The sequence below is a fragment of the Neopsephotus bourkii genome, unplaced genomic scaffold (genome assembly GCF_033783945.1).
Source record: "Neopsephotus bourkii isolate Nb327-2 ecotype Australia unplaced genomic scaffold, CSIRO-AGI_Nbou_v1 NB_1248, whole genome shotgun sequence".
Classification (NCBI taxonomy): domain Eukaryota; kingdom Metazoa; phylum Chordata; class Aves; order Psittaciformes; family Psittacidae; genus Neopsephotus; species Neopsephotus bourkii.
The window spans coordinates 3,033,921-3,057,599 of NW_026901733.1; positions in this window are offsets into that span (position 1 = coordinate 3,033,921).

Here is a 23,679-nt window from a genome sequence, read left to right on the forward strand (position 1 = left end):
ACAGAAACATAAGATGTATGCTGTGTCAAGAGCAGAGGGAAGTCAAAGTTCAGTAAGCAGAGCTCACTGGGGTTAAAAACAGCTGTTGGACTTGCACATGGAGCTGGAAGGGACTGAGGTGAGGAGATCCACTCAGCTTCATAGTGGTAAGGCCTCTGTGCAAAATATTAACCTGATCTCAGTTCTGCAAACAACCTTTCTCATTCTGTTTTGGGCTTGTGGGGTATATAAATCTGGCAGATCTAGTTCCAATCTGTTTCTGTTTCAAACCGTGACAGAGCAAGCATCTCCTCCTTTCCCTATTCCTCCTAACTACATTCCTTTGGCAAACAGCTTTACTTCCCTCCTGGAGGAAGGATATCAACGTTGAAAAGGTTAAGTGTGCTGCCTTATGAGTTGGGATGTTGTGAAATTTATACTCATTAGCTTCTCTGGGTGGCCATAAGGAATTTAATTAATATCCTTGACATGGGTTGTTGTAAGTGATATCGTGGCTTCCAGATGCCCATTGCTGAGAGAGACAGAGATTGCACTTGTGAAGAGTGACAGCTTTCAGGAGTACACAGAGGCTTTGTACTCTGTCTTGTAAGAAGAAAGACAGCTCTGGTTGCCACCTTCTTCCTGTGGGAAAAAAGGAAGAAAAAAAGCGGCAGCCTTTTTGCAGGTAGCCTTACTCATGACAGTAACATCACGTCTGTTTCTGCCCTTGTCAACACATCTCACTGTCCACAATCACTCATCATCTCCAGACAGACAGCACTGGAGGAGATCATCAATTGCCAATGCAATTCAGCAGATACACTTCATAAATTTTAATTACATTCCCACTGAAAATGAATGGTCAGAAAATATAAAACATCTGCCATCCAGATCATTTACATTTTTCGTACAATAAATCATCAGCAACATCCAAAACAATGGATTAAATCATGTGGAGTGTGATAGGTCAAGAAAGAAGGAACGGCACCCATTGTGTGATTACTGTTTGGACCAAAGCCATTACACGGTGTACGGTATCAAGGAAAATAAAAACATTAAAAAATAGTAACTGTTTGGACTTGTTCTCATAAATAAAAGATCCCTGGTCTCAGATAGACCTTGCTAATGGATCTATTACTGTGTCTATGGAAAAATGAGTGATTGTTTAAGTAAAAGAATATTTAGTTAATTAAGATAGAGGAAAATGAGCATTTATCAATTGAGTGGCTGGGCTATTTAGCTTGTAAATAGAATAAAGAAGTGATGTCAATGGAAAATAATCTGTTAATCAGGTTTAAATAACATCATGACTGTTAAAATACCTCAATCTATGTTTTGTTTAGTAGTCTGGCATGAAATCCTAGTGTGAGATCACTGTGTCTCCAGACTACTTATGTTACTGGGAGAAGCGTCAGACTACAGGCTTAGCAAACCAGGTGTAAGAACCAGAGGGGATCTATTAGATCCTCTCAGCCCTCTCAGCCTGTGTTTGGCAAGGGAGCCAGCCCTGATGGTTATGGGTGCAGCAATGCTCAAGGAGCCCTGCCCCAGGACTTAAGAGAACTGCATTCAGTTCCTCTTCTTCCAGCTACTGAACTGCTGGGGAAACGGGCTGAGGCAACATGAACATGTTTGCTTCCATAGAGGGTTTGGAGGCAATGAGGGCAAAGCCACAACCACAGGAACAATACCTTCTGGTCTAGGTACCATAGATTTTCCCAAATCTGGTGAGATTTATATGCTTTAGACTCTTGAAAGATTTGGATATTAAGCCCTGAATTGTGGGTACTTTGTGTTGTTCAATATTATAGGCAATTCTTTTCCTTAATCATTTTTATGTCACCTTGTGCTTCATTTTCCCCCAAATGATATTTTCTTCAGCAATCCTTCTTGCTACTTTGACTGTTACCAAATCTGAAACATTGTCCTCTCTTCCTTGAGCAATTTTCATTTTCTAAAAACTGAAAGTCATTTTGGCTAGATCCACCTTGAGGCTTGTTGATTTGTTTGTCTTTTAAATAGTACCGATACAAAAACATGGAAATCCACAGAACAGCAAACTGCGAACGCACTCAATCACAAGTTGGAGGATATGGCACATCCTCATCCCTAGAGCAGATGAGAGATTAGTGTGTTTGTTAACCTTAGTATCTTTCCTGTTGAATGAAATGAGTGGAAATCAGGTATACACTGAGCAAATGTTTATTTTGACTGGAAGCCCTGTCACTTTGTGTATTTATGTGAAATAGAGAGATGTATGGTTAGCCTGAGGAGGTATCTGCACTCTTCAAAAAAAGGCCATTGATGAATGGCTGTAAAAGCTATACTTTTATCTGTTTTATGTTCTTCTAATGCAGCTAAATTGTTGTATATTAGGTTAAAAAATAGTTCATTCTGATGTTACATCATGAGCATGTCTCGCTATGGTATGTGCAATACAAGCCTCTTTCATTTGACGATTTACTGCTGTTAAAAGGAAATAAAAGTCCTCATAACACATGAGAGAACAATGTAGCTGAGAGATTTTTCAAGGTGTTCAGCTTGAGATTTTAGGCTTGAACTAGGAATAATGTTTTTTTGACTGAATGTATCTGCATATTTTTAATTCAGTCACACAAATATCAGAGGGAAAGAAGTAGCAATTTTTTCCCTCAGAGAGATGTTTTACTTCATACTAAACTCCTTTACAACAACAGTAATTATTGAAAAATATCACAGAAGTGCTGCAGAACATATTATTATTAGTTACTATTTATATGGTGACACATATTGCTCTACAGACAAATAAAAACAATGTGGCTTTTCCTCTCTCTCAGGGATGGTTACATGGGGTTTTTACTACGAGTTTGGCCAGCTGGTTTAGATGTGACAAGTAATTCTCCCCAAATCTATTCCTGTTGCTTCAACCCCCATCCCGAATGGAGGGGTTTCTTTAAATCACAAAGTGTTTGTGCCGTTCGGTGTCTCATGTTCCCATCTTGTGCCCTGCCTCCCCACTCCCACCCCTTCCCACACTTCTCCAACTCCCAATCGCTGCTGGTATTTCAGTCCCATTATTGCCATTTTCACATCTGCTCAGTCCAGGTCTGGAAACAAAAGCGTCAAGCCAAAGTTCAGGGTATCTACGCCCCGCCTGGAAAAAAAAGGTATCAGCAGACTGTATTATATTATTTCCAGTGCTTTCCATCAGTGATGCTTATCTGTGTATAGGAGGATACGGGATAGTCCATTTGACCAATCACTTCCTTACGGCCTTGTCATTCACCAGAGTGCAGTCCCCACATTATCCACTACCCAGTGCTTCCTCCTAGACTTTCACAGGAGTGCCTAGGGAAGACAAATCATGCTCTCAAGGCGCTGACTGGCCCAGCATGTTGAAGAGGATATGTGCTACATACTCTCAAAGGAAATAACAATTATGCTTGTGCTGTTCAGGGACTGCTAGGGTTTGCTAAGTGCAAGTCTGTTAAGCTTTCCTTACACCTCAGATTTATAGATTTCAGGGGGCAGTTGAGGGCTAAAATTCCCAAGAGCTCCTTCAACCAGACACAAACAAAAGTTTTAGGAAGTTTTTCCAGTCCTTTAATTGACTTCAGAACTTCTTTCACAGTGCACCTCCAGCATAAAACATCTCCAGAAAGCATTACAGAGATTGAGGGGAAAATTCAAAGAAACATGTAGGTGTCTTAACATAAGCTCAGGCAGAACACAGTTACCTAAATTGAAGTAATCTATCTAATTTCTTACACACCTGAAAATCACCTCAGGTAGGGTACCTAGAAGTGTCTAATACAGCTTTAGTTTGGTTTGACTTGGTTTGGATCAAACGCATGCTGTTGACGCCTGCTTCCTGATCACTCCCATCAGCTGAGCTTTGGTTTGCATCCTGGAGCAATGTCAGAACACGCCATCTGGGTTCCTTTTTGATAAAACCCATCTGGAAAAAGCACTCCAGGAGCCCCCTGAACTTGCTCAAGCCACAAATGGGAAACTCAACCTACAGGACCATGCTGCAGCTAGTCAGGAGACACTGCCCTGGAAGATGTGTGTTGTGGACATGCGGTGCTCAATCCCAGCTCTTTCGCTGTACATATCTGCTCCTATTGGTCTGCATGGCTAATGCAGGCACAGCCACTGTAGCTGTGCAGTTCGTCCCAAGGCTGACTGCATGTGTGCATACCTACACGTGTCTATGTCACCAAGACGTGCGCGTGTGTGCACATGTGTGTGCACGTGTAATTTATCATTTTTGTGTGATACACCAAAAATAATGTATGAGCTCCCTCTGCTGCTTTATACAAAGAAATTAATCAAGAAAATTCCTTCCAAAGCTGAGAGTATTTTATTCATATCTTGCTGATAATGCTGTATGCACAAGTAGTCCTAAAAATAATAGCATATTATGCTTGCAAAGTATTGTCCAAACATTAAATAATTAAATAAACAGAAGAATCTGTGTTGGCTGCATTGCCTCATAAAATGTTCTAAATATATCTATTTTTATTAAAGGAAACATGTTAAGATTTTGAGTACAAGATTGTTTTCTAACTTCCAAGCAAGTATCATTAAAACCAGTGAAAAATTTATTGAGAGGTAAGGTACATTGAATATAGCTAGGTCTTTTTCTCTTCTTAAAACCAATAAATAACTTTCAAACGTTTAATGGTGGAATATATTTGTGTGTTAATTGTTTTTGGATATTTTTTGCTTTTTGTTAAATAACCTTTATATAGTTAAATAAGCTATTTCTTAAAGTTTACCTCCACTTATACGACCCATAAAGAACAATCAGATTAATTTAGTGTTGTTAACAAAGCTCTATGAAGGATGTGGTTCTTAAGACTTAAAGAAGCTCTAAAATATGCTGTTGTCTTTTCTTTCTTCTCTTCCTAGTTCTACTGCTTTTAGAAATGGTGCAAAAGAGGTGTCTGAAATAATTTATTATTTTCTGTATTGGAAAGGATAATTTTGATAAATTGACTTGCAAACAGGTTATTTCCTGAAGGTGTAAAATCAAAAGTGTAGTTCTACAAATGTTTTCAGAGAAAAACTTCAATTAGAGCTGGATGAAAATTTGCAGTCAATTTTTCATGCTGAAAAATATAGATTTAGTTAAACAGGGAAAAATGATGTATTTCTATCAATTCACAGGATTGGTTTGAATGACTTTTGAAAGATTTTTTTGACATTTTGAATTACAGAATAATAGACTGAAGGTACCCCTGGAGTCATCTGATCCCTGCCCAAATTAAAGTGTCTCAATATTGCATAAGTGGATGCTTTTCTCCAAAAATGTACTTCATTAAAACAAAAAAAAAAAAAAAGAAAGATAGATATGTAGAAAAAAAACGTGAAGTAGATGAAAATTTTGAATCACATTAGACACTGAATGTGACACAAAGCAGTGCTTGCCTTTGCCTTTCACCTTGCTGAGAATTAAAAAAACTATTTAACCAAAAATAAAAACCCAACCAAAATTTGTTGTCAGAACTGTCCATGAACAATTGGGTATGTGTGCAGTGCTACTCAAAGTCTTGAGTTGTAGCAGAGAGAACCAATAAGAGAAACCTTTCACTGGGATGCACCAGCCTCTTAGGCTAAGCCAAGCACATCTAGCGGAGCTTGCTATGCACTAATCGTTGCAGGAATCTGCAAGAACTATAAAACAGGATAAACTTTAGCAGTTTCAAGTTTTCAGAAAGTTTTAATTATTGTTACTAATTCTGCAGTTTGACTTACACAGCTGAGCATTACCTGGACTTCTGGGGAGTCGTCTGCTTAAGTTTCTCACAATACTTTTGTTGAAGTTTTTTTTTTTGCTGCATTTTCCCTCTATGGGCCAAGTGGGACTATCACCCTTTCCTTAGCTTTCACTCCATATAATTCAGCTGCCCTACCACAGAGCTGTAACTGAAATGCAGTTCATTGCAGCCACTTCTAGTGCTGGGCTATTATCTCATTTGCCATAATTTTTTAAACATCTGTAACTTGTTTCTCTATGTGCTTACAAAAGCATTAACATGCACAGACAATTGTTACCAGGCTAGACTAACCATCTTGCTATCTGTATTTTTTCCACCGTTAATGACTTTGCAAGAATAAGTGGCATTTGAGATCCTTATTTGGTTGAGTCTTGCTCCTGTGAAACGACTAGAAAACAGCATCACTATCTGATTAAGTGTTGAACTGGGATTTTGAGCTTTGCTAAGTAACAAGTATAACAGAATACTCTCCTATGCCTTAATTGCTATGTAATATTACTGCACCATATTGCACAGTAACTGTTAGGTAGTTGCATTGAAAATGGGTGCACCTCTCACAAAACCTGAGCTTTAATAAGCTGCCCTTATTTGTCCACATTTGTCAGCTCTTTATACTATGGCAATCTCTCTGTGAACACTTTGATAATGTTAGTCTCTATTCTGCCTCTATTACTGCACCAAATTTGGGTCTGATAAATACACTATTCACTGATGGAGCTATAATTATCCAATCTGCAGGCTTTGCACATATAGGAGTTGATGAATCAGATATTCTAACGTAGGGCCTGATGTCTCTTCTGGCAACTTCACCACCTCAGTAGTTTGTGTTTTTCAGTTTTAAATTGGTAACATTAAATGTCTTTAATAGCTTATTACTGAAATCCTTTACACGATACAGATGTGGTGAATGCAAACAAGAGTACTTGACAAATCAGAGACTGTGATGGTTGGCAGATCCCATTGACAATTTGGTAATGTGCTCAGGATCACAGATATTAGAGTTGGAAAAAACACAGTAGGTGAATTCCTAGCTTGAGTGAAGTAAATGGCAAAATTTCTGTTGAGTTGCAGGGGGCAGTTGCATTAATGGTGCTGCGTTATGCCACATTCCAGTATCGACCATAACAATCTGGTCTGTGTGCAGTTCTACAGGGACCTCCTGGAATTCAGGCATTGAGGCATGGTAGGAGAGTATATAGCTAAAAGCTTTATCGATTGCTGTATTCATTTAGCACTGGCCAAACTCCCAAGGCCCTACCTCAGGGTTTATTCAAAATTTACAGAGGAGTTTCTTCTTGTTTATAATCCTGGAGAGGAATCCAAGGGGATGTCCCTCCGATACCACACAGCACAGCTTGAAGTGGTTCAAAACTCTCACAAAATCTGGAATGACTTCTGCTGAGCTTCTCAGATGTTTCCAGCAAACACAGGAGGTTTATTTAAGGTTGAATGTTGGCGCTACGGGGCTCCTTTTTAAAGCTTGAGTCTGAGTATTTTCCATTGTCATCAGAAATACAAAAGAACCTTTATAGTGCCAACAGAGCCTGCTTCCTAAAACAAGGTCCTCTCAGGTGGCAAGAGGCTTCCAAGGACTGAGGCAGTTTGTGTTGAGGTTTGGGATTAGGAGAACAGTGCTGGACACTCCATAAATCTACAGCAGAAGGCATAACTCAGAGTACTCTAAACCTCATTGGGTCTAAGGTTGTCCTAATTATTCTTCCAATCCATCCTGGAAGCTGAGGTTCATGATCAGTAGAGTGGAAATATGACTCAGATGCACTTTCCTACTTGTGGACATAGTGAGCATAAACTAAGATTTGAATCTCTGGCACGGCTGTACATAGTTTCACTGTCATTTCTCAAGGCTTCAAGCTTCTGTCCTGCTGAATGGAAACTAGAGGTCAGTCTCCAGATACAAGCCCTTAAGAAAAGCTACTGACAGCTGCAAAACTACCTTGTATGAAACCTGTGCACTAATGCATTTTGCTGATAAAATCCCATGGTTCTCTCTCATTTCAAATTCTTCTACTGGCTTTCAGGGAGTAACTAAAAGCAAAAATACAAGGTGATCATTGCCTCAATAAAAACCTTTCAAAGCCAAGTGTAAATGAATGCTGTAAATTACACACTTCTTTTCCCCATGCATCTCACAGATCTGAACTCTGAGGATCAATCAGTTGCACACAAGAGTCATGACCCTGCTCTCATTGCTCTAAGGGACTGTTGTCTCACTGCATGCTATGACCCTTGGCGTGAACCTGGTAATATTACTACTTGTGGGTCTATCAACAACAAGCCCTCTGTGGTCCCAATGTGCTTAAGAAAACTTAATTCCTCTTGTTCCAAATGTAGGGATCTCTTCTGTGCCAATTACCCTTTGACACTTCTATTCAAGCTTACTTTCCAAACACTGGTCCCATAAACACTGCTCCCTTCACAGGTAGAGAGGTTGGTAATAGCAAGGAAAGCTACTGCAAAAATGTTTTTTCTCAATGTTCCCATTTTGGGATGGCTGCTGAACGTATGTCACTGCCTTTTAGAAAGCTTTACATAATGGCTGGACAGCTGACTTCCTCGTGACTCAATCTACAACTTTCTTGTAGGCTTAGCAGACAGAGTGTAGATGCTTTATTGTCCCCATGGTTAATGTTAGATCTTCCTATGAATCTATGGGTGAAACCAGATTCCTAGAAATCGCTATTCAAATACACCTTAGCATCAACTGCCACAGTCTCAGAGAAAACTTCTCTGTGGCTGTACTAGCCTTGAAAAAACACGTTTCAGTTATTTCTACATTAATGAACTGAAACTGCTTCCTCCAACAAGGAGGTGAGATCTGGCCAAGCCAGTGTTCAGAATCTGCAGCAGCAGCAGCAGTGGCATTATTAATGCCTGCAGTTGCTCTGCTTGCTGATTCTGTAGAAGGAGCATCAGGGCAGTGCACATACATCTGTTAGCAACCGTTTACATGCGAACTATCCATCAGGGGCTAGGAAGTGAAAATCTGATATGGAGCACGCCAGAGCACAAGGGTATGCTTGGCCTTCTCCACTCCACTTCTGCACTGGTGACTTTTATCTACCACTCCGCTCTTTTACTGAGCAAATAAATAAATTGGCCGTCACTTTCTATTGTAAGGTCCTGGTGCCTTTTCCATCTGATTAGCAAGCTACCCCACCAGCTGGCAGCTGGGCAGCAGAGTTGAGGCTGTTTGTTTGCAAAGCGAGCAGGCTGGTGGCCCTGGGATGCAGGAGCACCGTGAGGGACCTGAAGGAGGGGAAGCACAATTGATGGCAGCTGATAGCTTGATGGCCTGGAGGCCTTTCACAGGCTCATCCAAGGCAAAAATGCCACTTCTGGTTCTTGAGAAGGGCAGAACAAGCTTAAAAAGGATGAAGGCTGACATTGCAAGGGGAGTTGTTGAGAGAGACTAGGCTCTCTTCCTGGTCACCCATCTGCTCTGGGGCTTTCAGGAATGCGCTACCTCTTTTTTAGCCATGATTTCTGCACTTTGCTGTAACTCACTGAGTTACACTGTGCTCCTCAGGGCAAGGCCTGCCCTGCTTCTCAGCAGGGTTCTTTGGCTAGTACTCAGCCCAGCTACTGCTGCAGCACCCTGGCTGCTTCTTGGCACGAAGGGGAGCAGGGGAAACTCCTGCATGTCTATGAAGATCCCACAGCCAGACCGCTGCTGCAATTGCATGTGGAGAAAGTTGGGGTTCATCCCATATTTGGGGCTGTGGTTGGGAGCAGCCACCATGCTATACTATTCATCCATGCATAAACTATTCACTTTGCCTCTTTCGTGGTTAAAATGACAGTGAGGTTTCTTCTTGGACAGATGCAGGTAAACAGAGGGGTGATCTGCAGTAGTTAGCAGCAGGCAGGATCTGTTTCTAATGCCTGTCACTCCCTTGCCGAAAGACCGTAAGAATGGCCTGTGACCCAGTTCATCTGGCCTGAAGTTTTCTGTTCTAGAGAAAAAAAAAAAGGTTCACTGTCTGCTTTCTTCTCCTCTGGTCATTCTGTGAAAATTAATGTTTCTCTTGTTGCTGCTGTTGGCACTTTTAAACAAAAGTTAGCAGCTTGGGAACTGGTGGCCTGCCAAAGCATTCACCACACACTGCAAGGTGAGGGTTGCCCACACTGTCCATGGGCTGGACAAACTGCGAAAGGGAGCAGGGAAGAATGAACAAAAGTGGGTGAGGGTTGCAGTATCAAGCTCACTTTTCAGGGTTACACTGGATGGTCTTAATTACAGTAGTGTTACCTGCTTCCTTCTTCCCAGGATGTTTCAGTCATGTCTCATGGGAGTGCTCAAATAAGCAACAGTAAATTACTTTCCCTTAGCACATGGCACTGGTGAAACTATGCTCCTATTGCTGGCTGATTTACTGAAGAAGCTACTGTCCAGGTCTTAGTTTACTGCCAAGTCCCATTGTGGGCACAGGGCAAAGAGGAAGGCTTTTTATATATAAACCCTATGTATTGGAGGTGGCAATATTTTTTGCTCAGAAAACTTTTTGCCTAAGCTGAAACAAAGAAAGGGGAAAGCTTCAGCTGCAAAGAAGAGAGCTTTGGAAAGTTATGTGCAAAGGAAAAACAGATATACAGCCTGTCCACTGAATTTTTACAGACTGGGTTTTTCCTAACGTTCTAACTAATGACGCTGAAGTTTGAGAGGCCTTTGATCCTTGTTCTTTGATACCGATTATAGCAATCCAATTTCAAAGGACTGACTTGGGTTGTCTATTGTTATTATAGTAGGTTTAGTGTTTTTGTTTAAGCAGCTTGGTTAATTTTAGGTGGAAAAGACCTTATTCTCCTGTGGTTAGCAGTTTGGATAGCTACTTCCTGAAGAGCTTCCTCTTCACGGCTCCCTTTGGGTACTTATTTCCAGTGAGTTAAGGTGGGCTTTTGGGTCAGAGCTTACAGAGCTGTGAGTCAGGAGAGAATCAAGAATGATGCATTTTTCTCACTCTCACTATCTCTGTGCTCTTTTATTTCTGGAAAATCAAATATAACAGTTTAATCAAAAAGGAAGTGGGAAACAATATAAAAAAATACTGCCTAGCTTTTGCACAAATAAAAAATAAATGAAATAGAAGCTTATTCATCAAAATCAAAGTCAATACTGAAATAAAGTTGGCCCCTGTTGGTATATGCAACATAAAATGAAAATAAAAAAGTGGAGAGCAAAGCACTTATAAAAAGGAATATATTTTTTTTTTGTGAAATAGCTGTATTTCAGCATATAATAGCAGTAATGCACTCTATGCATAAATGTTATGGGGGAAAACTTAGGATTTAAATTAGATATATTTTCTTTTTCTCTGCTAAGAGAATAACAGAGAATACCTTTGGATACAGCTTAGGACTGTAATTAAGACCTGGGTAATTTAGGAGGGACCGAATTACAAATATCCAATGTGATTGATGGTAACAGGGCAGATGGGCCCTTTAAAGTCCTGGCAAGGCAGGAGGCCACACTCATAACACTGCAATATACAGAGAACGGGAATCCACCCAGGGGACTGGGAATCCTCCCAGGGGCTCCCAGCCAACAGCCTTAAATAAAGCTCTGGTGCAGCAGGAGCATTGGAAATTAAAAAAAAAAAAAAAAAAGAGGAGAAAAAGCAAGACAAAGTGGGCTGCAAAAGGACTATCAGTGGAAATATTCACCCTAAAGTGTCTGAGGAAAACTGCTGCCTGGTTTTTGTTTGTTGCTCTTTGTCTTAGTCTGGATCTGGGAAAAAGCCAGTCAGGACTTTTCCCTGGCACAGCTGCAGTGCTCATCCCTGTGACCTGGCAGAAAATGAGCCAGGGTTGCCTCCACCAGTGGTCATTCAAAAGTGACCTAATTGCCAATTAGGTCAGCAAGCACTCCTTCAGCTCACCTGCACTTCTATCCTACAGAGCTCCAGTACCTTCATTCATTCATGCCATGAGGCATTCAGTGGGGCTGGAAGGCATTTGTTCTCCTCAGAGGGAAGGACCTGTCCAAGAACAGACTAATAGAAGACAGTGACTCTTTGCTGTGCCATCACTCAAAACAGTACCTTAGAAAGTGGTTGGGAAAACTAAACCATTACCTGTTCCATTAAATGAATGCTAGATACATGTTTTCTTCTCAGGTTTTCTCATGTGTACTTATGCTGTAAGGTTTTTATTCTTTATAATTTGTTCTGGTCTTGTTCTTTAGGATTAGAAGAAGCTTTTGGGATCAGGGTATGCATTTCTTTAAATAAAAGCTTGTGTCTGCTAATGCCAGTGTAATTCTGCCATGGCTTTGTCTATGTTGTCTGAGTAAGATCTCTTGATGCCAAATGAATGATTTCTAGACAATGTAAGAGTAAGACTGTACAGGTTAAGCCAAACTTGCCTTGCATATTGTCCAGGAACCATAACCGTAAGAAAAATACTACCAAAGTGAATTGCAAGAAAAACCAGGATCTCATCAAAACTTTTCCTTCCGTTTCCATTGATGTCTTCATGATAACCAGATTTCATGAGAATAAAAGATCTCAAAAAGGCTGGGACCCAGCTTTCTCTTGTCCTTTTAGGGAGATCTTAGGAAATTCAGAGACCATTTCACAGAAATGTTTAGTAAAACCACCTTTGAGTCCTATATGGTTGTTTGGGTTACAGAAACTCCTGTTTACTGTAGTTGGGAGGAGGCCAACAAACGGATCACATTGCAAAGTGGTTGTGCTACTGGTAAAGTTTCTGTCTAGAAGTTTCAGTTCAGGCACAATTTACACCTGATGAAGGGATTGTTTTTTTTTTTTTACACTGGCTTTGCCCCTCTTTGGGTGAAACCTAAATTCTGGTGACAGAGACATGTCGTCAGTTCAGAATAGGTCCATATTGACCTTTTTATCCAGAAAAGGAGGCAGAGGGCTAGCACCTTCTTGTGAGGACATCAACCAGGTAAAAGCATGGAAAGAGGAGCCCAGAGTGCCAAAGGAAGCAGAATAAGGCACCAAAGCCATGATAGCCTTCCACAGTGATTTACTTCATTTAAGCCTCTGTGCTCTACCCAACAGAGGTCATGTTGCACTTAGTGCCTGTGATGACTCCCCTTTACTTCTACTCTCTTTGAATGTGTTTTGGCAGGCCTGCATTTCCTGACTGATATTTTTATTGTAGGTATTGGAAAGGCAGATGTGTGGTTTGCCTCCTAAGCAGGAGAGCAACTGCCAGAAGAATGCTGTTAGCTGGGATATTTAACTGCATAAACTGAAGTGCTGTGAGTAGTGATTTTAGAACTGGCATGTTCTCTTTTCAACTTATAAACCTATTTTGATATTTATATAGAGTCATAAAATATAGCAGGAATGTTTTAATATATTTACTTGCATAGGACAGCTACATATAACTGGAAACTGAAGTTGTTATTTTTGTTTTCTTTACTTGTTATCCAGTAATACGTAAATTATTGATCACATCCACTCAGGCTTAGCAAATCTAGCATTCACATGTGCCTTTTAAATGACTGAAATAGTGATTTTTTTAAGAGTCTGTGGGTAGTAACATTAATTGGCATACAGTGCTGAAGAACTGCTTTAACGCACCTACTAAACAAATATATCTGCCATGATGCTGTCATGGTTACCTTTGATGTGAAATCACCATCCTATTGCGCAAGAAAAGAGGGGCAATGTCATCTGGAAAAAAGAGTTCAAATGACAATGACAATGATTTCTGTGATGAGGTTCTGCCATTATTGCTGCTACTTTGACTCTCCTGGAGCTGCTAAGATATAAAGGAGGGCAGAAATGGAAAAAGGAATATGGGTTATGAAGGAACTAAGAGTATTCCTCATTTGTCTGGCAAAAAAAAAAAAAAAAAGAAAGAAATAGGGAGAGGAGAAGACCCTTTGAAATTGTAATGCATTTGCTAAGAAAGAGACAAATGAAGGTAGAGAGAATGGAAAGTTTTGATGAAGCTGGAAGGACTGAATAAAGGAAGTTCCATTCAGGGTGGGAAGTGTGATCTTCAACATCACCACCACTTTGGCTCCAAGTCAAATTAAATAATGGATGTTTTCCTTGACCTTTTGCTACTTTTGCAGTGTGTTACATGATATGTTCAAAAATTAAACTGATCCTTAATAATACTCCTTACTTTAGTGTTATTATTGGAGTACCACATACAGAGTAATCCTTCAGCCTCCACTTGTACAAAACTGCCAGTGTTTTCTGAGCAGGTTTCACCAAACTGTCCAAAGAAAGCTTGTGAATACAGTCTCATTTCAGAGGAGTACTACACATTCACAATCCTTGCTAAAATAGTAGCAGAATTGGGTTGGAAATACCGCAGCAGCAGTGTTTGGAGATATGTCCACACTGCTTTTTTTCATCAGTCTGGAAATACTATATGATTGGCTGGAAGAAACAAGAGAGGAGTGAGGCTGTTCAACGGGAAATAGTGGAATTCAGGTTAAGGTGAAAGACACAGATGGGTTCCTCTTAGAATAAGCTCATTCACCTCTGGCCTCCAGAAAATGTGCAGTGATGGGCCAACACTATCAAGGACCAGTAACTGTGAGCTCAGAACTCTTTCAGATCAGAGTAAATAGGATCAGTCTGGCTTGTAGAGTTGCCTAGTCTGCATTTTTATAGATGCATAAATAACTTGGCAAACTAAATTAATGCACGAGCCAGGTTAAGACCTTTATAAAAGAAAAAGATTGTTGCATTATTGGCATTAATATGGTTGAAAGGGTAAGTGCAGAGATATAATGCCATATGGAGGCAAACAAAGCTTTCTGCTTCCCCAGGCACTGGAAAATAGGGTGGTGGCTTGGGGAAGTAATGTCGAAAGTCACCACATTCCTGAGGATCTTCCTTGGGTATTCTCTGTCATCATTGCTAGTTTGCCCATCCTCACCTGCTGTAGAGTCTAGAGTATTTATAGACTTTTCCCTTAGGACAGGAGAAGGATTGCTCTCATGCACTTCACATGCTTTTCCTTTATTTGTACTTTCCTTGCTGCTTCCAAATGTGCTTGCTATCCTAACCCCAAACAGATCTCTTGTTCAGGAAAATACTGCCTATAGTGAAGGATTTGGAAGAGCTCTTGAATGTCACTTGGATGTGATAAAGCATTCAGGTTTCTAACAGGTAATGTTCAGAGTGTGTACAGAGCACTAGAGGGAAGGACAGAGAATGAGGAGGAGGGAAGGAGAGCTCAGTGTTGTCAGAAAGCCGCAAGACCTTTGAATTATTACACTGAAAATTGAAACTGCTCTATCAAAATTGATGGAAGTGCCATGTAAGGTTGTTCTCCCCTGTACCTTATTTCCAAAGTTAGCACTTTGAAATGTGTTTATCTGTAATTCAAACCTAGTGGTCTGACTCTGAGTGACCTTAAGTTATTTTTTTAAGCAGTCTCTATTTACGTGACTTTAAGCATGATGACCCTTTGGGCACAGAAAGACATGCTGATGTGCTTTGAAATCAAAATGAATACACCTCCCCTTTCTTTCCACTCCTCCCCATGTGGTAACTCATGGAAGTCTGGCTTTTATCTAAGAAAAGATCACAGAAAAAAATGTCATGTTATTGTTAGGAGAATGCATGAAACTAATGGCATAGCTACAGTATTATGTACCATATTAAAATACACGTGTGCAGTCTTCTATGCCCATACTGTGCAAACATGCTATGTCATGTGAAAGCATTTTCACAAAATCATTACAAACACCATGTAGTGTCACCCCACCGCTACCTGAAGATGAAAATTTTCAGTACTAATGCTGCAAAATGTGTATTATGTTGATTTATGCTAATCAGTTCCATAGATGTCATATTACATTGTTAAATGCTGACATAAGTGAAGTACTGTTGCTTCCAATGTTAACAGCCCACCAGCCCTGGTATGGAAACAGCAGGGGAGCTACTCACCTCTGCAGCATCCGTGGTCTGCTAGATGCAGCTGGGAGCTCGGGACTTCTCCAGTTATTCCTTTTGTTATGCTTTTATTGGCACAGCTTGTTCTATAGAAGTTACAAAGGTTTTTAAAGTGAGACTTTTCTCAAATGCCTTCTAGTTTATTATTGTTTGGCTACAACAGGGCCCATTACAGTGGGCTTGAAACCTTCCTTGGGCACCCACCCTAACTTAAGGAGCTGAGAATGTCTGTCTGTGCACTGTGTGGTGGAGTAAGAAACCTCTGTGTGAGCCAGTGACCTCTGTGCTTTATGAGCAAGAGCCTACCTGTATCCATAAGCAAGGTTGTCTAGCCTCTCCTCAGATGTGGTGGAGTATAGCTGTTGCTCAATTCTTCCCTGCTGTCCTCAGTAGTGGGACTGTTTGGGAGGACTGCAGTGAGAAGGGTGAGGGCCACGAAAGGCAATGATTGGCTGCTTTTTGCAACATATACATGCTGATTCTGACTTCTGCCTGGATGGCACTGTGAGCTTCATAACACAAAAGTGTTCTTAAGTGCCTCGTTTGTTTCCAGAGGAAAAGTCAGAGCTTTAGAGAACAGAGAAAAATATCAGTTTTAAAGCTGCTGAAAAAGACTGATGTTTATTTGTCTTGCAGTTTGGGGTATATTCTTAATTACTGAAAATAGCACTTTGCTATTAAGTGCTATTAAGCTGAGATGAAATGTGTTTACATTCACGTATATGTACAGCAGATGACCATTACTCTGTCTCATCTAAGGGATATGGAAGGACTGCCATTTTCCTGTCAACTCTGAAGGAAGTGTTTTAATGAAATGGAAATGAGTCAAGTTAGTTTGCATTCACCTTTTGTATAATTTTATTTGCAATGTCCTGTGCTCAGGTGCATGGCAGACCTTCATGTGACAAGTGCAATCTGGGACCGACAGATGACTTTCACCATCCAGAGAGTGACATGGGAATGTTTTGTTTGTGTTTGCTATTTTGTGTCAATTAGCAGATCATGGAGGGCATATTGGCTTTGGGTGAGTGTATAAAAGAGCAGTAAAATATTGCATTATTTTAAAGTGATCGATTAAGTCCTGCTATGTTGTGGGTAAAATAACATGACCTTCACCTACCTACCTGTTGTGAAATTTCACCTCAAAGGATGCATTCTAGCTGTGTAATTCCTCTTCCAAGCAATTCTAGATTTACTAGCTAAGCCCAGCCTGAACTCAGTTCTCTGCTTTTGATCACTATATTAATTTAACTGAAGAGCCTCTAAAACAGAAGGAACATTGATAGAATGGAAGCAGAGGATATAGAGAACACAGCAATACAAGCCTTTCTTGCAAAAGAAAGCTGCCCTGAAGAGCTAGTAATAGATCAAACACTCTTCATCTCCAGGCATGTCTATGGTAATAGAAGTTAACATTAGTCCATTTTTCTTATTGACACATCATTTGTTTAAAAAGTAAACTTGGTTTGACTCAGAGACTGTAATGATCAGTTTGTAACATATGGTGGAAAAATCTTAAAGGCTGGCTTGTGAGGTTTTTTAGCAGGGTCTCGGTAGAATGAAGGTCTGCAGGGGGATGAGGTAGGCAAGAGTAACAGCTATTGAAGCACTGGGGGGAAACACAGAGCAGTCTTTGGGACATTATAAGAAAAAAGTTTCTTGGTTTTCCCCGTTTTGTTTTTGGAGATGGTGTGTAGCAAGAAGCTCAAAAAGACATCAGGGATCCCTAGATCCTTTGTCTGCTAGAGACCATACTGGGCTCTATGCACTCTAGTGCATGGTTTCATGACATGGGGCAAATGAGCTCAAATCTCTGCATAGTCTTGCAGGAAGATAATATACCTCTACACTTCCTAAATGTAAGGCAGAGACAGACATACTGTCGTGCAGGACAACGGGGCTACTACTATCTTTCCCTCCAGACACATTTTCCTCCCTACCCTTGGATTCCAACACTTTCTCAGAGCTTGGTGGCATCCTGATTTTCAATTAATTACTGGATATCTCCATCAACAGTGAGGACTGGCAGTAAATAATAGTATAACCACCCTTAGCTATAGTGCGGGGAATTGTCTCACCCCTCTTTTTGCCTGGGGCATTTGACATCTCTGGTAAAGCCAGAGATGTATGTGAATGTGTGTGAGAGCTTGAATGTGTGTATGCATATACATATGACTGAGTGTCCAGAGTTTGCTGTGCACATTTTCTTGCACAAAAGAAGCATAGCGGTTTGTCTTGCCATCACTAAAAAGATCAGTAGCAGTGTTCAGGTAAAAAAGAGAATACCCCCCTTTCCAGTGAAATCGCACATTTATCCTGATTGCTGTTCTCAAAGCAGTTTATTAAGTGCACAAGAAAGCTCAGTACAACAAATTCAGAGGTAACGAAAGGTTGTAAAGGCCAACAAAACGACTTCCCTGTGAATCTACACATTGTGAAGTCATTTGGGCTGGTGACTACTTTTCAGAGAGAATGTGGGGTTTTTTGTGGGGAAAAAAAGAGATTAAAAAAAAGAAATTCACAAAAGCCAAAGTGCTCCATCCTATTCTCCCCTTTTCCCTTAGCTCAATTTTTTTATAATCCCTGGTATTCACTGAATCAAACAGTGACTGCTGATTGTTTTGATGATAAATTGCCCTCAGTGCACGTGGGACTAATTATGAGATGGCACATCTCACTCTGCCACCTGTATAAACTAAATTTTAGACAGGCACAATAAGGGAAGTATTCACAACAACACAACATTTGGGAAAACTGCAGATCTTCTCCCTGTTCCCTCCCCCACTCTCACTAATGGAAGGCTTCGTAATAGAGAGTTAGGTCTTGAGTCTATAAAGGAAAAACCTGAGGGAATAGGAGGATGTGAATAAGGGAAGAATCAACCTGGAGGATCTACAGGAAAGGAGAAATTGGGGATCTGGGAGAAAAGAAAGAGAAGGGCAATATGTCCATAGAGATGGAGAGATCAAAGGAAGGAAAAGACCTGAAAGCAATAAGATTGTTTTGGCACATGAGAGGGAGATGATGAGGCTCAGAAAGTTGGCCTGGGGAGTACATGCTTGAAAGGTACAAAGAGTGAAGAAGAAAGGGAGGAAATATGGGTCAGACACTCCTTGGTGACTGAGGGCTGCTTGATAGCTTGGAAAAGTGAAACAGAGAATGAATTGTGACCTTTTCTGAGATCCTGGCATGGCCAGGACACAAGCATCACAATCTACATGAGGCCAAAAAGGAAACCACGGGTGCCTTTTGCCAAACCTCTTCCTTGTTTCTTTGTGGGAGTGAGGTGGTGTGCAATATATCAGTATTATTCAGCCACAAGGGATACTTTTTTGTGCAAGGGAAAAAACTCCAAATTGTTATAAGCTATATTATATTCTCTCACTGAATGGGGATAAAACAATGGGCCAGATCATTCAACTTTGTCTTACTATTTTGGAAACAAAAATTCCTTATTGCCTATGGACTTCGACACGCAATTGTCCTGCCCATACCTCTGCTCTCCACAAGTGTCAGGAGGGTGAAAATGTGTATGCAGATCCTTGAGTATGAGAGAGAAACAGAACATGGAACGGTTATTTAATCCTGTGTTTTACACAGTGATGTTGTCATGGACCCTTGGAATAACAAATAAATAGCCTTCCTTCTGTCTCCTCTGCTCCAATACTGGTGCTTGTATCTTCTGCCTTATCCAAGGTTCCCAATGCAATAGCTGACACATAACAGCACATCACTGCTGCTCATCCATGCATGTATGCATGTATATGTATTTACACATTATCATCACATTGACTGGCTGAAGCCAGCTTTTGGGCATGTAGTCTTCAAGTATTTTAAGTCCCTTGTTGCCATTGTATTTTGTACATCATGTTATATCCCACAGGGATATCACTGGAATATCAGCAATATTGCCTTGTGATAGGCTTTTAATCTCCCAGGACAAGTATTTGTGGCCTCATCTGTGTTTATCACTCTTTTCCTACCCAATTGCTATCCTAGCACAAAGACATTATTTGAAAGATAATTCTGTACATGCATATTTGCAAGAGACTGTTAAAAGTCATAGCAGTTTTATTAAGACTTTACGTAGCACCATAGAATATATGTACAAGGGACAGCATTTCCAGTGAAATGGACTCTGGATTTTTTCCTGGTTTTCCTGAGCAAAGGAGACCAGATCATTGTGAGTGGGTTGAGCATCTATTAGATATCCCCTAAAAACTCCTGCATGCCCATCTTCTGTCAAACTAGGATTGAGGTTTTGGGAGTAACAGTGTCCCATGGAGTTTATGCACGTGTCCTGGATAAAAGAAAGATACACAAGTTAGTACTCCCACCAAAGACTGGCAAAAGAGTGAATGCATTTATATTATTAGACTCCAGAGGAAAGACTCAGGAAAGAGTGGGAGAAGGGAATGGTCCTGGAAATGAAGAAATACAATGAAATGTCCTTCTATGGGTATATTTCTGCTGTGTCTTGCACCTTAGCAAATACAGGTAAATCTGAACCTGAGGCTCAAAGGCACAGAAAACGAGTCTGTGTAAATTTCACTGGCAATTGAACTATGTAGTGTTTTTCTTTCGACATCAATCCGTCCAGCTAGCCAGCCAGACACATGGTTATACTTTGGAAAATCATAGCCATTTTGCAGGGTTTTTTATACTGTAACACACTGTAATTCTGCCTTTAACTTTCCTTTTGCATAACATTGGTTTATGGACTCCCTTTAAGATGAACTATTAGGAGTGCCAGGAAAAAAACCCTCAAACCTGCAGAAGCAGCAGGTTGGTAGACAGGTATCAGTATGAAGCCCCGACAATGCATTATTTGATGGTAATATTGTAATCTTGGATTTGACTTGAAAGACTTTTTTGCCTTCTGATCTGAGTGTACATGAGGCAACTTCAAGCAGAAAACAGTGCATATATCTTTTGTGGATCTGTGTGCAAGCACAGAAGTTACCTCCTGTGGAAGGTTGAGCTTGGAGTTGTGGGGCAGGGCAGGCTGCTCCTTAGGGACACAAACAGGAGAGATGGGGAGCTGGGGACCAGCAAACTGCAAAGTGAGATAAAAGATGAAAGCTATGGAAGGGTCCTGAGAGTCCTAGAGCCCTCTAGGACCTGGAATCTTTTTGGTCTCAGGATCAAGCCTCCTCTCTAGTGTCTGCATTCATGTTTTGTCAAATGAAAATAGAAAAATGTGGTGGCAGAAAAGTTAAATAAGCCACTTTTTTTACAGCTAGGACCAATAAATCTGTTTAAAGATGCATTACTACTTTTCTTGAGGGATAATTTAGACTATGTATCAAAAGGAAAATCAATAGTTTTTTCAATTACAAATAATTGCTTGTTTGACTCCTTTCCACTTTTTCATTTTTATTTGTTTTGTCTTCAAGATATTTCTACTGAGAGTGTCTTCTGTCTTAAGTCTAACCCAGTAACACTCTAAAGACAGAAGCATAAAAAAGCGTCCCAGGAATTCTTACCAGTGATGGTTTCAAAGGTGTTCATGCTGTGCAGAAAGTAGCCACAGATTCAGGAGGTAGCATGAGCTCATGTTCACTGCACTACAGCATGCATAGGGTGAAACCCACATGCTGTAAAATAAATTGAACATAAATGCTGTCAGAACATCAGGGAGATGCAGCCAGCTCCCCAGCACTGGGCTCCTTGCTAGCTGGTGAAACTTTACTTTGGGTCAGGTAAGGTTTCTCAAGGAGATGTTATTTAGTTTTTTAAGCAAAAATTTTCAGGCCACCTGAAACATAGCAAAAATTAGAGATGGAAAAATAAAAGACATTTTGAACACCATCATGTTTTCATAACTTTTCCTTAGTAGGTATCTATGAGATATCTATGAGTGTCTATGAGGTTTTACTTATTCTAATTTGTAAAAATTGGTGTTGTCTTACTATGCTGTTGATGATTCAGCAACAAGCCTTGAAGCTTCAGGGAAGAATAATAACCAAAGAAAGAAGTATTTTCTTACAAAAAGATAATGTTTTGAAAAAACATTCCTCAAAGACAAAGCTGGAAGTAGCTGAAAACCTGAGGGAACCTGTGTGGTGACCTACGTGGTGTCTTTCCTTGTCTCGTATGTTTTTGTGAATCTTACCTTCATATATTTAGCTCTGGACTATCAGAATCTTCCACGTCTTTAGAGATTCTGGACCTGATGAACCTTAAAGTGGTTTATTATCATCAGTGTAATTAAAGTAGTGTGACTTTTGTGTGTGGGTGCTCTCACGGTTATGCCATTTTGCAGCCTAAACCTGTAGCTGTATTTGGAGTAATCGTATCCGAGCCAGCTTTTAAGTGAGTTAGCTGAGCTACTGACAGGAGCATGGCGAATGCTCAGCTTGGACCATGATAGAGTGTTTAGCTAGGCTGCTGGGCAAGCTGGTTCTCTAACTCCACCAGTCTGCACACATATCATGGCTAGACTGGATACGTCAGTAGGAATTGTAACCCCATGTTCAGGTTACAGAGTAAATGCAGTATAAGGTTGGTTAATATACTTTTTGCAGTGTAAGCACAGTCAAAACTGATAAAAGGGCCCAAGACAGTTTGCAACTGGTTTAATATATTCACTATTCACTTCACTGAAGCTCAAAGATAAGCTCATCCTTGAAGAGTACAGGTATCCTCTTCTGAAACTTCACAGGATTTCTGTCAGAGATTTTGTGTGCTGGGAACATGACCAACCCCATTTCCTAGGGGAAGCTTTCTCTTTGTGTGCTTCATTTGTGAAAAAACATGAGCTTCTTGAGCCTTGGACTCACTGCCACTTGTATGGTTCCTGTCTGCCAGTGAGTTTGCTGATATATAACGGCATCCATCTTGCATGGTAAAGGCTCAGTTCTCCAAGGGGGAAAAAGAAGCAGATTTTTAAGCCTTAGCGCCCTGCATTTCCTGACTGTCCCTTTAAGCTTATATTTAGTTCTAATGAAGGATAAATAGTTGGCAGAGGCACATTCCTCTCACTTTCATGGAGAAAGGCTTGTGGGATTGGGGAGCTAAGGAAATCTTAATGAAAATGCACACAGTTTGAGAAGAAGACATTTCTTTGAGCATTCTTCTTCCTTCTTCACTCCCTGGAAAGTATTTGAAGTGATAACAGGGTGACCACTAAAAGCAGATGGTGAATAGGACACAGAAGTTGTTACATGCTAAAAAGGGCATTTCATAATAAAGAAGTACTGAGGGCCCTAGACTCCCTTGAATGTGCACATTAATAACAAATAAATGCTAAACTAAAACTGCTGAAAAAGATGAGAAAAAAACCCCATTCATCTATTAAGATAAGGTTAAATTTTGCTCTTTAGAAATAGATCATACTGTATGTAAACTTTATTACAAACAAACAGCAGGGGAATCCACCCATTCAAAACTGGATATATTTTTTTCATAATGTAACAACAACTTCTTCCAGTGCTTTTATTTTTTTTTTTTCATAAAAATAAAAAATGTAACTAGCAGCAGAGGTTGTTGTAGTGCCAGTTCTGCAAAGCATTTAAGAATGTGCTGAAGTGCTTTCCTATGCAACAAAGCCCATAACACATGCTTTATCTTGAACATGTGCTCATATCCCATTGAAAGCATTAATGTTTAAACACATATCTAAATGCTTCGCTGTACCAGAGCTGCGGGCACAATTCGTTGTCCTTTGAAACCAACAGGAATCTTTCCAGTCCTTTCTATAGGTATTCCATCAAGCAATAAATCTCAAATGTTAAACAATCAAACCAGAGAATAAAAAGAAATCTGTTAAAGGTAGTCACTGACTAAATTCAAATAACAAGTAAATATTAAAAAAGCAGGATGTGGTCACAGTTATTCCAAAAGCAGACACAAAGAGAGATGAGATTCACTCAGTAAATTCTTTGTTCAGTTATGCATTCAGTGTGTTTATTCTGCTCAGCTATAAACCTGTACTTACATAATTTTTAGTGTTTCAGTTCACTGTGGCCCTGATTCAGCAAATTACTTAAACAGGTACTTCGCTTTCTACAGCTCTAAGCCTA